The sequence below is a fragment of the Centroberyx gerrardi genome, chromosome 6, assembly GCF_048128805.1.
Source record: "Centroberyx gerrardi isolate f3 chromosome 6, fCenGer3.hap1.cur.20231027, whole genome shotgun sequence".
Classification (NCBI taxonomy): Eukaryota; Metazoa; Chordata; class Actinopteri; order Beryciformes; family Berycidae; genus Centroberyx; species Centroberyx gerrardi.
Genome location: NC_136002.1, coordinates 25,641,866 through 25,659,114, shown reverse-complemented (window position 1 = coordinate 25,659,114; position 17,249 = coordinate 25,641,866).

Here is a 17,249-nt window from a genome sequence, read left to right as displayed (position 1 = left end):
CCGGATCCGGTCCAAAATTTAATGGGTTCTTCCTTGGCCCATGCTACAACCTTCCACGAAGTTTCATGAAAATCGGGCCAGTAGTTTTTCCGTAATCCTGCTAACAGACAAACAGACAAACCGCACCGAAAACATAACCTCGTAATAAGCTAAAAGCATGGCTGACCCTACTGGCCCACCCTACTGAAACAGTTCAGAAATCGGATAGTCTTAACAATCAGAAAGAAAGAAAAAACACCAAGGGACCACATTCAATTTAATGATAGCCATTTAGGGCGTATTAGGAACTTGATAGGTACATATGATGTAACACAATCACAATATGATTTAACACTGTACCCTTTAAGAAGCAGTCTTGTAGGACCCGAGAGTAAAGGCCTTCAGATGTGACGATTCCCAAGCTTTCGTTCTCTCAGACTGAATACAGGACAAACTGTTTCAACAGTGGAGCACAGACCTTGTAATTGTGTCAGCAAGTAAGACAACCGGCTATCTATTAAAGGATCATAAACTCAGGGAGCTCCGGACAGGAACTGGCTGCCGCTCTCACTGGAAGAAAACAGTACAGATTATATAGCCGCTCTACCCTGCAACTATAGGATTTCAGTCACTATCATCCTATCATAAAGAAGGACTTCAGAGTGAATCTAGGGGTTTTTATAAGACATTTCAAGTAATCTCTTTACATCTTTAAATCTTTCTACTGTAAGCAGTCATAAACAAAAAAAAACAAACACTCATTTCCTTTCCAGTGAATGCTCTTGCCAAACTTCTTCCATCAAAGACAAGTACAGTACAAAACACAAGGCTTTGCAAGAGGTAAATGGCACACATTGGAAATTATATAAAGGAGCCCTGAATTTGAGTTGCATCACATGACATTCTCTATTCAGCCTTATTCTATCCTTCCAATATTTGTTCAAATTTAATTTGTTGTTTGTTGAATTCGCTCAATTTATTTTGCTCCAATTTGCACCATATGAAACCATGGAGCCAATTTATTTTCCTCCTGCTTTTGTTTTCTTACACCTCCCTCATCACTGTCATTCATAGAAGTTACATGTTGCAGAGTCCCTTTCCATACTTTTGCTGTCTGTTGCTGTTTGTTACTGATTTATTGATTTTTTATTCTTGGAAGTATATGTAGAAGTCTTGTTGGGATTTATATGAGAGTGATTGATGGGAGATAGTGGTTTCAACATGTATACGACCATCGAATCCATGTTATCTTCTCATTTTGTTTTGGAAAAGCATTCAGACTTGCAGTCATTTCTCATTTTACACTGACCACACCTAACCTCAAATCATACTGCCAATTTTATCTCCAGGCATGGAGATAAATGTAATTGATGTTAATGCATTACCTTGTCACATCAATCCTAAAATTACCATTACTGCACCAATGTTCCCCTGCACTTAACTTTGTTTTGCTATCTTTAAAATATCAGTCTGTTTCTCTCTATCTAATTGCTCTCATTTTCTGTTCCCCCAGATCAAACACATGCGATAAGTAGAGTCAGATATAGAAGAGTCTGAAAAAATGTGCATGTCTGCCATCAGGGCGGGTATCACTGGAAATGTTTTCATACTTGCACTTAAAACATCTATATTTAAAATGTAATACTAGCTCTCAAATGATATGTTTCTATAATGAATGCATCTTTCTAAAAAAACTGTGCAATCTAACCATGATAAATGTATTTACTCCACAGAACTGCCCATCAAATGGCAAAAAACTGGAGTATTGTAGAAATTCAATATATTATCTCTATAGAAATTATTTTTTTCTGAACTTTTCAATACCTTATAAATAAATACACTCCAATACAGATACCACAGAGTATCCAGCCCCACCTGTCATGAGTACACATTGCATCACTCTCATATTGCCCAAGGCTGGCCTGATGAAACAGAGCTGAAACCGGACCAGCTCTGCTCCGTCTGTGTACTCCAAGGCCTGCCCGTGACTGGTTACGCAGCCGAAACCTAAACCTTGTGGTTATTCTGCGTAATTACACACACACAGACACACACACACACACACACACACAAAGGCAAATTGATTTTGTCTCTGGACTGGAAAGATGGGAGGAGTTGGGAGATTTGGACAGCCCCGTTGATGACAGACGAGTGAACTCATCAGGAGTGTCATGGCGGATTCAGGTTATGAGCTGAATAGAGCGACCCAAAGCCAGCACCTTAGATCAGAGGCCAGTATACACACAACACAACTCAGATGATATGAGTAAGAGGGCAAAAGCCAAGTCATTACTCAAAGCTTAAATTAAAGGTTCTGGGTAAACCAAATGAAATATATAATTTTCCCGTCAACACAAAAGTGAGTAGAGTGCATACACAGGATCCTGCTGTCTTAACATGCAATCTGTAGTGCCAGGGTCGACTTTCCCCCTTTAATGACGCACTACTTTAACCTTTCTGTCTCTCAGCTCAGAGATACTGTAATGCTCGCTTGATACTGGCATTCCTTTATCTTACATTTCAGTACAACAGTGCCGTTACTCTCCTGTGTGCTTACTTGAAAACTTTTGAAAGCGCACTCATACATATTCTCTTTCAGTGCATTCATTAAGGTACCGGTGTGCTCATGCTGGTTTGCTTCAAGCCGCTCTCTCACAGGGGAAGAATCAAGGCTTTGAAATCCTTAAACCTGCTTGAGAACCAAAGTGTCGTTATTCATATTGATCGGTTCCATACTTTGATCAAAGAATGCGTTAATCAGCTAATTTCATGCATTGCTGAACCTTTTCCCTTTGCTCTGCCTGTAGCACGCTTGTGGAAAAGGGGGGATATTCTCTCTTTCTATTGCAACACAATAAAATACAAGTTGTTACTCCTCTGCTGGCATTATTTCCATATACTGATCCCTATATCTATAAAGGATTTGTGAGGCATTTGGTTTAAATGTTGCTTCAAGATTCATTCTGTTGCTGCTTGTCTCAATTACCGTATGGATTATTTGAACAAAATGTAGTATGACTTTAGTATAATTGTATAATTTCTTGATGGTAACACATTGGAAAACATCCAATAGTGTCATATTGTTTTTATCGGCATCCTTTTATCCTGCACTTTTAAAGATTTGTCCTGTCCTGTCTTCAAAAACACCATTACTTTGTACTGCGTGTATGTGTGTGTAGAGGGATTTGACAACAAACATCTCAAATGCTTCAAAGTAGGTTCATAGAAGAAAACACTAGGAATCTCTGAAGAGGATTTTCTTTTTAACTGTTATGACGCATTGTGTATCACTGAACTTAGAGAATCGTTGAGCATTATCCAAAGAAGGTGGAGAATTATTTGAAATATTAAAACATGGGGTGGATGTCAGAGGGGTGGATGCAGCGATGCCATTGGGGTTATGAAGTGGGCACCTCCCATCACAGGTGTTTCATTGAATTAGACACACATCTCTGGAAACCTCAAAAAGGAATTCTGGCATCCCACAACCACCTCATCCACACCTGGTCTAAACACTGATCTGACCTATATCTACACTATACCCACACTTCCCTGACGTTGCTCCTATAATTGTGCATTCAGCAGTCCAGGAACCCACTGTGCCAACGCTAAAACACTAACTGAAAAGCCCACTCAAATGCATAGTACCAAGTAAATTAAGTCCGGAGCATCGTCCTCTGTGCAGAAAAGGGAACACAAGGAGAATACTTGGGGAGGAGATTAGGAGTGTCTTGAAATGCCAAAGGGAGGGGAGCTTTAATTACAAAACAGAGACAGGCCGGAAAGTGAGTTTTGGAAGCCAGAACTCTCAGCACCTGATGAAGTAATTGTTAAGTCACTGGTATTGATCAACAGCTCTTATCAATATTATGGTCATTTTGTGCCACGGGCCAGTAAAAACCTTACTAATTTCTCCTAGAAAGGGAAACAAAATCTAAATGAATTTGCTAGGTCAAATTGCCATCTTGTCACATTTAATGTCAATGTCAATGATTTAGAGCTACAGTGAAGGTCAATAGTATTGTTTAATTAGCATAATCATTAGCCTTTCATTGTCAGATTGACATAATGTACAATATGTCAAAGTGCAAAAGACAATGTGAAAGTGAGTTTAACACTCTTAACACTTTAACACAAACGCTCCACATTTGTTCAGGGTTTAGAGAGACAAAATTCCTCTGTAGGCCGACAGTATTCAGTTAAAAGGCACGGGGGGCACAGGATGGGGTGTGTCACATGTTGTCAGGGGACCCAGAATTCTTTGCAGCGCTCCTACCTGTCATTAAAGGTAGCAAAAAACATTAACCCTTACTCAGATGTTCCAGAGAGCTCTAATGCTCTTTAGCAGGAGAGGGCTCACGCAGCCTTGAAGGCATAATGACTATAACGACTGGAGGACATAATGGTTTTAACATGGCTTCTGCAGAAGAGCTTGTGCCATGCCTCCTTTTCACTGTCTTATGTTCAAAAGCACTTTCTGTAATGAAACGACCAAACTAGGCCGTCTTTCAAAGGTAGTCAGACGGGGTTCGATAATGTCTTTTCTTTTTACTATGTAGGCAGTGATCTCATATTGATGATTACATTCTCTGCTCTTATAGTCTATGATGTGACAGATGAAAAGATGAATCACAGTTACAGAGATCTGTGTGGATTCAATTGCTTTAAAATCTACGGGCATAAAGGTTATTTTGTTGGTTGATAATGTCTTTGTATTTAGCATTTGCTTTCTGCTACTGGTGCGAGCTGCTGGTGCGAGGCCCTTTGGTCAGGATCAGACTCTTCTCTGGAGAAGTCCAGGCTACCATCCAGTTAAAATGAAGCCAGACCAGAGAGAGGTCTTTCTGCTCAAGCTAGGATTACCCATAAACCCCTCATACCTGCAGCTTGCACGGAAGTCTTCCCCTCGTTCCCTCAGCAGAGGGCCAGGCTCCAGGGATGCTCCATCCTCAGCTTACCACAATCCTTTCTCCAAACACTCTGGAGAGACTTTCTTTTTTTTCCCCCGCTGATCCTCTTGTCTCTTACGAGTTCTGTTTTTTCCCTGCTTTCTCCTCAAGGTCTTGCCAGGCTACTTGCGTGACTAGAGGGAGTGGAAAAAAAGGTTTCAAAACCCATTGGCACGCGAGCCCCAAATCTATTTTTGGAGTGTTCTTTTTTTCTTTGAAAACAAAAAAAGCCACAGGGAGAAATAGGCAATAGTGGGGTGAAGGGGGTCTGTTTCTCATTTGGCCGGCCCTGCCTCCTGTCCTGCCCCGCCAGCGTCAGAACCACAGCGCTGGGGAAAGAGGGTGGCTCAGACTAGGGAGGAGAAGTGTTTTTCCTGCAAAACCACGGCCAAAACTATGGACCCTCATCTTAGCCCCTGTCACTTAGCAACAGGCCCAACCTGCTTCCCATTACTAGGCCATCTGCTTGTGTTTCAGGCTTTACTTTGTTTTGATTTGTTTCGCCCCTTTTTAACTTTTGCCTTAAATTCACCATGATAAAATTACTGCATTTGAATTCCTCGTTCACTGTTAATTCATTTTCATCAGGCATTGTTTTGTAGGCCTGCTGCAGAAGCGTTCAGTGCCATGTGGCCCATGGCTTAATTCCACTCTGTCTCGGTGATTTGTTGCAGTAATTGTGTACAGCACTTTGTGGAAGAGACAGACGATGAGATAGGAATTCAATAAATTATGGATGAGGCGTTTATTGTTTGACAGATGTGAATATATTGTCAACTGTTTGGGGTTGATATGGAACAGTTTGGTTCACAGTAAAGTATTTTTGAAGTCTGTATTGCATATGGTCTGCGATGGATTTGTGCATTAAACAGGCACAGGATTCTGTGCTTTAAACTGGTGTTGCTGTTTCCCACCCATTTCCTTGAAGCCACTGTAAAACAATGACATTGTTGGACATTGTTGCACTAGCAACAAAATTACCAGCCGCAGCGTAAATGCCCTGTAAAGATTTCCATCCCTTAATTTATTCGACAACAACAAAGTTAGCATAATTCAGAACTGGTGTATGCTATGCTTTTGGACCGTTGATGGGAATGTTTGTTTATGCCAAATTCAGATTGCTGTTATTCTGTCAATAAAGGCTAGAAATGACATAGGATTTTGTCTGAAAAGAAACCAATAAATTAAAATGATGATGAAGTAATTGTTTATGAAGCCTTTTATGTAGGACTATTAAGGCTGACAACTAATCTAAGCTTATAATGACACCAGTTGTAATTATGCCAGTTCGGGCAAAAGATGCTGCAGTCTGTCAGACTGACGGGCCAAAACATTATGGTATGAATGAAAATGGAGAGCCTTGTGGTTGTGGAGCATAATGATTCACAGCAGTGCGCTGCTGCCCTGATGACGAAGTGTTTCCCATTGCTGATACTGTGATGGGAAATTTCTTTAGAGACTCAGGAAAACCACTGTGCCCTCAACTGAATCTGTCAAATTAAAACAAAAGCGTCTTAGGTTTCATATATTGCAGCAGAGTAGATGCTTAGATATCATAATTTATTAGTTTAGACGACCATGGCCTGGCACCTAGACCCCTTGTTATCCACTTAAATGTCTTAAATGCAAAATTTACATTCTTGGTGCATACTGTATACAGGTGAGATAGACACTTAAAAGTTATCATGCTGTCAACAAACAATTTACATGCATCTACCCCTAATAATGGATTTTACTATATTTTCTCTTGTGAATACAGGTGTAAGCAGAATGGATATGTACATGTTCCCTATGTAACCTAGGTTCCCTGAAGCCAAGTAACATGCCTTCATTAACACCAAAGTGGAAGTCTTTATTTTATTATGCCAGAAGGACAAATGTGCTTAGTACATCAGGGACGTCCTGTCTGTCCTTGGGTCATGTATAAAGGTTGTACATGTGTTCATTCCTCATAGTTTTTGTGCTCTTTACCTTGGTTGATAGACTCTGCGTCACCTTAACAGAAGACTGTCTGGCAGGGGAAGTGCTTTTGCTATGAAATTGTCATTTGTATAGAGGGGAATCAAGTGAATCAAAATGAATCAATTCCTTGTTCTTGGGCAAATCGAAGTTGGTTAAATAATCAGACTTCACCCAAATTGTTTAGATTGGATTTTGACTGGGGAAAAAGTTTGCTGCGCCGTGATAAATTATCTGCATGACAAATTTTTAAACTTTTTTTTATATGGTTTGTTTTGGGCATGAACAAAAACAGCTGGGCTTAGGCAAGAACAAAATCCTTGCACAAGGTTAGAATGACAGTCAAGCAAAAGATTGCTTTGTTAAGGTTTCTGAAAGGCAACAACAATCTCTGATTTATGATTAGGCAAGAAAACTGACCGTGGCGAAGGTTAGGGAAAAGATTAAGCAGTATTATCAGCGCCGCCTCTCCATATACTTATCTGTCTTAGACCAGGCCAAAACAAATCAGACATAATAGACCAAACGTTCATATATTTCTCTTCATCAATTCTTTAACCTCATAACATTGCATAAGGTTTTGAATCTTTGAAAAAATAAATTGTTTTGTTGTCACATTGCTTTGCTTGAGAAGTTACCATGTTGATCTAACCTTGTTAGTAAGAGTTGGGATTATTTTCTTTAGTTCTGTATCTCCATGGGACTCTGGCTCAGTGTAGGCCAAGGCCTCTGAGAGCCAGATTGATGGACTGAATGCAAACAGTTTCCAATTCCTTTCCTCATAGAGAATCGTAGAAATAAGGGTTAGAAACATTTGTTCACCTCCTAAAAAGAAAAGCAGACGCAGGCAATTTCAGAGTAAAACATTTTCGTAAACAGGTTTCGCCACAGGATGGTCTGCCAACAGACAACTTCCATCTCCCGTTAGCGTACAAGTGCTGAAGCAGAAAGATTATTAGATGTCCATAATGCCACATATACTTTCCAGACAGATTTGGTCAAATAAACCTCATACCAAGCCCCGACTGTTGTAACCCAGGTACTCAGCACTCAGCACCTGCTTCAATAGATATCTCTGCAGCGTCTTCCATCCCACACTATCCATCTACGGAACATAAATCTGGGAAAATGAAAACATGTGCTGACAGGCATAAGTAAGTCGACCAGAAGAAGGCATAAGTCATTTTCATCTCTCTCTTCTTATTATATCATACGTTAAACTATGTGTTTTACTTTGGAAAATATATGAATTACTGTGCCAATCTTTTACGTATTCAGCTTCATACTGGGAACAAAAAATGTTACTAAGGTCGGCTGAATTCTCAGGAACCACTGGCAATATTAATTATTATGTAAATGAAAAACACGGGCAGCCTGGCAAACTCAGACTGTTTATTAATGATGTGGACTCAGTTCATTATTCTGAAAGTGAACACACCTCGAAAACATGTAGATAGCTCACCAGGGATGAACTTTTTGTTATTGTCGCCTACAGGTACAGTATGTGCACCCATTTATGTGCACCCAGATGACCTTTTGAACACATTTAAAAATATATATAGAGAGAGAGTGAACACAAATACAAATGGACCAGTGCCAGACAACAGCACAATAAGTTTATTTGAAAAGTTGACATGCCCGGCTGCATTGGCAAGAGGAGTTATTTATGGCTGAACATTTTCCAGTTGGCTACCAGTGAAAGAGCATGGCGAAAAATCGAATCCCTAATGCTAATTAACCTGCTGAAATCATTAATATTGTTGACCCAAAAAAAAAATATATAAAAGAAATGAAAGGGACTTGGATGCAATTTTGGAATTACAATTTGACTAGAACACCGATGAACAGATTTCTAAATGTTAGTTTAGGCCTGTTTTGTGTTTAAGGCCTGGATTGTAATTCTGTGTTCCTCTTCTGTGTTGATGGTATGGAGCAGAGGGGATAGTAAAATAAGCACTGGTGTGTTTGTGTTTTCTTTGAGCCAGAGGGATTCCAGCATGGTCCCACCAGACAGACCAGTATGACTACCAGCCTTGAGGTTTGACTGGCAGACTGACATACTTACCTCATCAGTCACTGCACACTTTCTCTCATTTGCATACGATACTTGGCTGTGGGAAAAAGGTGGGCACAATAATAGAGTTACTGCCAAAAAGGCAATAATAATTTATGATGATCCCCGATGATGTTTATATCAAATACACACACTCTCTACCGCTTTGAGGATTTATTATGGCGCACACGATGAATCGAGAACATATGGCAGAGCTTAGCTGCCAAGACCTTTTTTTTTTTCTAAGGCATACTATCCTCAGAGCTAGATGAGGAGTGGTGAGATTTCTTACATTGTACCAGGATGTTAGCACAAAGGTAGACAGTCACACAGGAGCTAGTGATTAGTGTGCTTTCTTCAGCTAAAGCTCTTAAATTCGTCTTACTTATTATTATCGTTTCTATTCCATATGGCCCAAAAATGCTCCACAAATATTTAAGCGGGAAAATCCATTTAGCCTTCCACTTTTAACATTTCACATTAAATTGCAGAATGACAGCTGAATGCTGTCAGATGAAAATCAGCTGAAAAATAGAGACAAGTCTATTGCAATGCTTTTCAATCCTGGTCCTGAATCACAGAACTTGAATGGATAGAACAGTCATTCCCATTCAAATCAATGTTCCTGAATGGTCGGAACGGCGGCCATTTTTATGTGAAGCGTTGGGCTAGATTCAGTATAAACTGACTTACAGCAAGTCACTGAGACAAGAGGTTTTGCAGCAAGTACAATCTTTGATAATGCTACGATAACCCTGTCGCTAACGTCAGCTTTCAGTTGAGTTTTGACAGTTTGCTAATCCCTCTTGCAACATACACATCTGCTCAGTTCTCAAGCAAGTGGCAGACTTTACGGGTCTTAATGCCCGGACTTGCGTTGTCACCATTAACCCTTAAAATTCCATAATCACCATTTTATGCTGTACTAGCCAAATTACCATGACAACCAGTGGAAGGACCGTTCTATCCATTCAAGTTCTGTGTCCTGAACCCAGTGCTCTGTTGGTTCATTCCAGCTGTCTAATCAGGGACTGATCTACACCTGGGATGCCAGGTGAATGCACTTCACTGCAATTAACTATCTTTTAGGACAGAAAAGCAGCAGTACTCTGGGTGTCGAGGACCAGGATTGAGAGCCACTTTTGTCCCTTTTCCCAATTTTAAACCACTCAAACTTGCATGTTCACAGTTATTATGAAAATGGGTGCACTGCACTCTATAACCTGCTAGCTCTATCACTGTATGGTTAAACGCACATTTTGCTCATATTGTTTACTATTGCTTTTAGGGCTCTCTTTTGCAATATGAAAGTAGAATTGGTGTGCAGCATCTGTTGTTCAGAACAGAATGAGTCAGTTTGGCTTTTATTTGTACCTCCAGTTACATGCAATAATCACCTGTACGCAGATTGGAGTTTTAGTTATACAAACATTTCTTGGAGGCAGAGCTGCTCTGGAGGCAGAAATAATCGTATTCGTTGAGTTAAACCTCAGTAGGCGGAGGTGAGAGCATTCTGGCAAGGTGTCACTGTTCCATATATAAAATAGCTCTGGGTCAGAAACTACAGGTCTGCTGAGCCAGTCCTTGGTCAAAGTAAGTCTCATGTGCAAAGCTTGTTCCCTGAGACTGTTACGAATGAAACGGAGGATGTGTCTTTCATGATCCTTTAAGTCATAACTGGATTGAGTCTCCTGCAGTGCCTTGCCCATTTCTTAACTTTGTGCTGAGTTGTGGAAAAAGTAAAGCATCACAATGAGTTGTGTAGTCACCGCATGGGAGTAAGGTTTTTATGGCCACCATGCTGGTGGTTATTTGTCAGTGGTCTCATGAATGGCTTCAAAAGCCGCAAGTCAAATAAAATAAGTAACTAAATACTTATACATAACAGTATAAATCAGACAGTGGAGATGAATCGTAGTGCTATATGGAGTAAGAACTGTACATGGGGGAAAGAGGGTGTTATAAAATAAAAATTAAAGATTTTCAGTCATTATCATTAAATGGTTTTTGAATAAGACATCTTCTGCAAATCAGTGCTTAGAGACAAAGCACAAGATGATGGCAGTTTGCTACTGAATAGAAAAGCTCAAATCCATCAGAAGCAAGTCTGGAAGCATTTTGAGGCCTTTTTTGCCTAAATTATCTTTTATTTTCTGCTGTAAACATTTTTGGTATCTTTTTACCCAACATAGACTGCACTTCCCTCTGCTCACTCATTTTGTGGTTGGGTCAGGAGCTATGATCTTTTTTCTACTAGCTGTTTACATGTGGGTGTCAGAGCCAGGCGTGAAAGAGCTTCTCCAGTTTCCATTATACAATCACGTACTCTATGCTCAGTGCACTTCATTTGTCTGTGAGCAGCTTACTGACTTTCAAGGCCATAGTATGCCATCTACTCAAGTGCATTTCCAGTATCAGAGAAACTTTCTTTCAAAACATACTACTTTGATAAGAGAAACAAGTTGAAAAGGTTACATGAAAATGTTGAATGAGTGTGTAGATGATGTAGATGGATGATGAAAAGAAAAATTAAAAGCATAGTCCACAGTTTCTATGTAGTGTGAACATGTTTATTGTTTTTTTTACTGTTTTTTGCAATACTCTGGTGATGATACCCATGGAGTGTTCTGGTGACAGCATAGCTGTGGACCTGCAGAAGCAATGCATCATGGGAAACCTGAGAGCAGCACCATTCATCTTCCCTCAGCGTGCACGGCTTGAATGCACTTGGATGAACTGTTCTTATTTTGGCGAGAGCTGCAAGTGCAATATGAAGTGAGTGAAACAAACTTATTGAATGTACCAGCAGAGATAGAAAAAAATAAGATATAAGTTGTGTCCGTGCTGATTTCAACAATTATTTATATTACATTGTTCCTATAGATAAGGACTTCTCTTTGGGAGTTAGCCATAAAGTTTTACATCACATCATACACTGCAGAATAGATAATAGATAACAGATTATCTTAATTGATGCTCTCTAAATTGATGCTCTCCTGTGCATTATGTCCATCTTGTTATCTGTGTTTCGTTCTTTTGTTTCTTTTTTCTGTCACACGTGTACAATAATGGTTACTTCAGTGGAATACACAAGAAATAATGCACTGCTGTGTCTGGATTCTTGGGTGCCATACTTCATCTCTAGTCCGGTAAGAGGACTTCTGCCATACTGTAAATCAATCTTCTACCCAACAACAGCATGGTGAGAGTGGAAGGAGCCAAGTAGTTTGAACTGCACTTCTCCAGCCGGCCTTCTGGAACCGGCCCAGCTACTGAGAGAACTCCAAACAAGAGCGGTGTACTTCAAGTGGAAAGTATTCTAGCCTACAGTCCCATCTGCTTTCACTTTAAAACTTGATTCCCCTTCTAAATAGATACTGTCTACACAGCATGTGGACAATTGTATGTTTTTTCACTACACTTCACTTCAAAAATATTGATGTTAGGGAGATTTTCGCTCATCATTATAATCTGTTCACTACGTTAGGTCTACTTGGACCATTGATTAATGCAAATAGCATGTCATAAAATAGATTGTTCAAAGTTGCAAAACTTTCCACTGCTCGCTGGATACCATTCAGTTTGAAACTCCATCAAAAATCCAACAAAAATACCATCGACGTCCTCATAAATTTCTTTCTTGTTCCTTTGAGATGATAACTGATAAGTTGCAAAAAGTCCCTGATCAGCCCCCAAGTTGTTAATAGTATTTGAATTATTGTGGCCAGGAGAAATAATTCACATAATAACTGAAGTTTAATTTGACACATAATGCATATGCATACACACAATATTTTAAACATGTTGTGTCCATTATCAGTTGCCCTGGTGGCTTAATGGCTAGACTGTGCTACAGCCAAAAGATCACAGCATCCATCCCTGCAACAGCTGATGAGTCCATCAATAGCCATGTGTCCTGCTGAAGCGTCCTGCAGCAAGGCACTAAACCCCTCTCTCATTATAAGTTGCTCTGGATAAGCAATGAGTAATATAAACAAAAGAAACACATGGAGCTGGGACACATGAGCTTGTTTTTTTCCACAGTTTGACTTCTGATATCTGCCGAAAATGACCTTGACAGCCTGAATGAAAACAGCAGAAAAACTACGCAATAAGAAAGTCAGTGAAAAACATGGAGCAGAATAGCAACAAAGGAAATTACGCTAAAAGTGAGATTTATAATTTAGTTAAAAGTGCCATTGGGATTGTCACTCTGCCCTGCTCACAAGCTCCTTTAACACCTAATTAAAGGCACAGTATACCTTCAAAGCTGTAATCTTAAATAATTCGCTTAGAGAAAATCATTTTTTGGACGAACCTTCGGAATAAGCACAAAATTTTGCAACCACGGCTGGACACATTTTCCACCAATACAGCAGGTTCTCATACCGCCAACAGCCAACCAACCAACAGTCAACGTGTTTCACAGGTGGTCTATTGGAGTGCATATACTGTACATGTGGGATGACTGCTACCTGTATATTTTGAAGGGAAGGTTGGGTTTGATTACCATGATGTCCGTTTGGCGAGACTAGAAAGGAGTCTGGCGTATTGGAATTGCTCCACCCGAGACCGAGATGCCGCGAGACAGAGATCGTTGGGATCAAAAGCAGGTGTAGCAGGCCAAATATTGTAGTTCTGTTTATTAAACATTACAACATGAAAGATTTGATGATGACTGACTCAAAAAGGTCGCTACCCTCAAGAAGTTATCTGCTGAGCTGCTGATTACTGAGCGGGCTGTTTCAAGCCAGCAGGGAACAGCCATCGAATTACTCTCTGATTGTTGGTACAATGTAGATTCTGAACTGCTGAGCATCAAGCCAGTGCGGCCTATTGTTGAGATTGATGTTGTTGAGATTGGTGGTTATCAGTTGTGATGCTGTAGGCTAAGTGAAAAGCTAAATGTAGGTGTAACATAATATAAATGTAGTAAAGGTCTAATCGGGGGGGGAAGGGAGAGTCAAAATTTAGTGCTGAGTCTCCTACAGATGTTATGGGCCTAATTCAGTGAACCTCAATGTAAGAGTAGATGCTCACCCTAGTTTAAGGAATAGTTACATCAGATGCGTATGTGTATTGGTAAATGGACTTATGATGCCCGACTTTCCACCCTTGATTCTAAAATTAACAGAAGCCCTGTAATATTTAGTCTCCGACACAAAATTGCCAAATTCTAACGGAAAATGTGAAAAGTGGAAGTCAATTTTTCCATAAACATGAAGGGCTTCTGTCTGGTGGGAGGATCCCAGCAACCAGCACACACTGTATGCTTGACTGATTTTAGGATTTCATTGATGAGGAGGCGGAGCACTGTTTTGCAAGTCTGGTTTAAAGGAGAGTCTTTACTTCAAACAGCACTCTTGGTATTCACAGAGTGGGAGCTGTTATGTGAATCAGGATTCTACCCTTTGGGCCCGTGGAAAAATCTTAAAGGATTATTCAGCCCTTACCAAGGTTTTTGACCCTTTCCAGGGGGAAGCAATGACTTAACATTTATCCTTGACAACTTCAGTTCATTCTGTTGCATTGTCAGAAACTTTTAATCGAAATGGACTCAACCTCATAGTCCTTAATGCCTCCAGAGAGCATCAAAACACACTCCAGAGACGTTTTGTGTCCAAGTTGACTGCAATTGTCCAACCCGCACTGTCAGTCACACTAAACAGTTGTTTGGAAAACAACTCCAGAATGTTGGACATGCTACTGAATTCTGCGTCACTGGAGGAGAACAGAGGAAGAAGAGAGAAGCTGATTGCATTCTTTCTGCTTGACTCCTACTTCTAAACTTCTAAATCAAAATTGTCCTTCAACTTTTTAATTAGGATGTTTTCAGCCCATTACAACTAAACTACACACACACACACACACACACACACACACAGGGGCGGTTTTAGTGATTTGGAGGCCCCAGGCAAAGACCGATGTGTGAGGCCCTTCTCCATTTTGCTTAACGCAATCATGGCTAGTGAACAAAAACTATTTGGAGGCAGCTCGTTTCAGTTAACAAAGCCACAGACCTAAAGGACAGAGCCAAATGAGAATTCAAACTGTTCTAACTGAAGAACTTCAAATGACCTTCAGTCACACACACACACACACACACACACACACGCACACACACACACACACACACACACACACACACACATACACGCACCTATGTATGTCCCAGATACCAGCATGTAAGGCCAATGCCTGTTCAAACTAATGTATTTTTCCAAAGACAAAGATGTGTGTGTGTGTGCTAATTTAGTTTGGATTTGATAATTTAAGAAATGGATGCATTAGCAGGCAAGAACAGAGACAGGGATTTAGTTTTCATTTTGATTGACATGATTTGCGCATCTGTGTCTGTGCCAAAAGTAGTGTGCGGGGAAAATAAACAAAACTTCTTAAAGAAACAAATTGTATCTTCAGCTGGCTGTCCTGCATATATGCAATTCAGAGCGTATGAGGGCTGAGCACAACTTCAAGAGGAACTTTCACACATTTGTTTTGCTAGTCATGCTGGAGTTTTTGGCAAACACGAGTAGACTGAGATGGTGTATTCTTCTTCTTGGGGACCATAAGGAAGGAAGTGAGGATATTTTGTTAGTGTTCAGTGTATATCTGTTATCACACCAAGTAGCTTGCTAAAATATAAAATATAAAATATAACTCTACTAGACCATCTGGCTTCAAATTCCATATTATTATAGTTAAGTTTCTTTCAAACAGATTTACATACTATTTTGCACATTGTGAGGCACCAGGATGTATCTCATAAAAAGTGTACAAGACCAAAGGACTACAAAACTTTGACTTTTGCTGCTCAGGCAAAGCAGAGGGTCTGTACTTGAGCCATTAACCGACACAGGCACATCTGTAAATAACAGTATGCTAATATCTTTATGTGTGATAGAGTCGGGTGTATAGTATTAGGGCTTTGGAAGGGGAACCGGGCTGATATGAAGGGAAGTCTAACCTTAGGGTGACAGAGGGCCTGGAGAGGGCAGAGTGGAGGTGGACCTTAATCAACACACGTTACTCTGCTCCACATCTGCTTTATCACATCTAGCCTGCTCCTGTGATTTAGAGGGCAGAACTCCTACAGGTGCTGTTCTACTTATTGTGTGCCTGGGGAGTGGGGGGGCGGGGGGGGGGGGGGCGGGGGGGCGGGGGGGGCAAGCCCCTCCTGCAGGAATCATGTCCCTTGTGATCAAGTAAGACTAACAGAGGTCAGATACAGTAACTGTACAGGTCTATTTCTACACGTTGTGCTTCTTTGTGTGCAATACTTGCTCTTCTAGGCTTTTTTAGTATGATGAATTTGATAATGGTTTAGTTGCCACATTTATTCAACATCAACCTGTAATGCTGTGCGACATGAGCACTGGTAAGATTAATCAATCAGCAATATGTCATTAGATACGTGTCAGCGTTTGGTCTTCAGTATGGTTTGAATGTAGGCTGTACAAATTGTCACATAGCATGTTTTCCATGTGCTGCATGCAGTAGGTAGGGGGTAATATTAGTATACAATATTTTTGTTAAGTGTGGTACTAAATCTTAGGATTATGTATGTGCTCAGATTTGAACAATAGTAATAAAAAACACTTTAAAATTCAGATGGATTTATTAAAGAAATAATAATAATTTTACAAAAGATATGAGTATGAGTAAAGTATATAAACTAGATTGACCTAATGTATGACAGACACACCCTGTGTCCTCTGATTCAGGAGGAACAGTGTGGGTTCCTCCCTGGTTCCTCCCTGGTTGCAGAATAGTGGACCAGCTTTTTACCCTCTCACAGATAATTGAGGGTCGTGGGAGTTTGCTAATCCTGTCTACATGTGTTTTGTAGATATGGAAAGGCCTATGACCATGTTCTTGAAAGTATCCTGTGGGAGGATGGGGGCCACTGCTGTGAGCCATTCGGTTCCTATATACACTCAGAATTAGAGCTGTGTTCGCATTCTTCGCATTACGTCAAGCTCGATCGAGGTGAGCATCGGGCCCCGACAAGGATACGCCTTGTCAGCTCTCCTGTTCGTGATATTCATGGACACAATATCAAGGTCCAGTTCAGTGGCATTAGGGCTGCATGCTGCTATTTGCAGATGATGTCATCCTTTTGGCGTCATCGGTTGGTGATCTTCGATGTGCGCTGGAATGGTTTGCAGCTGAGTATGAGAGGGGTCGGGAGAAGGGTCAACACCTGGTTTGAGGCCAGAAAACTACTGTAAAAAAACCTTTTCGTTGAGGGGTGAACTGCCCCAGGTGGAGGAGTTCAGGTATCTCGGGGTCTTTTTCACGAGGAAGGG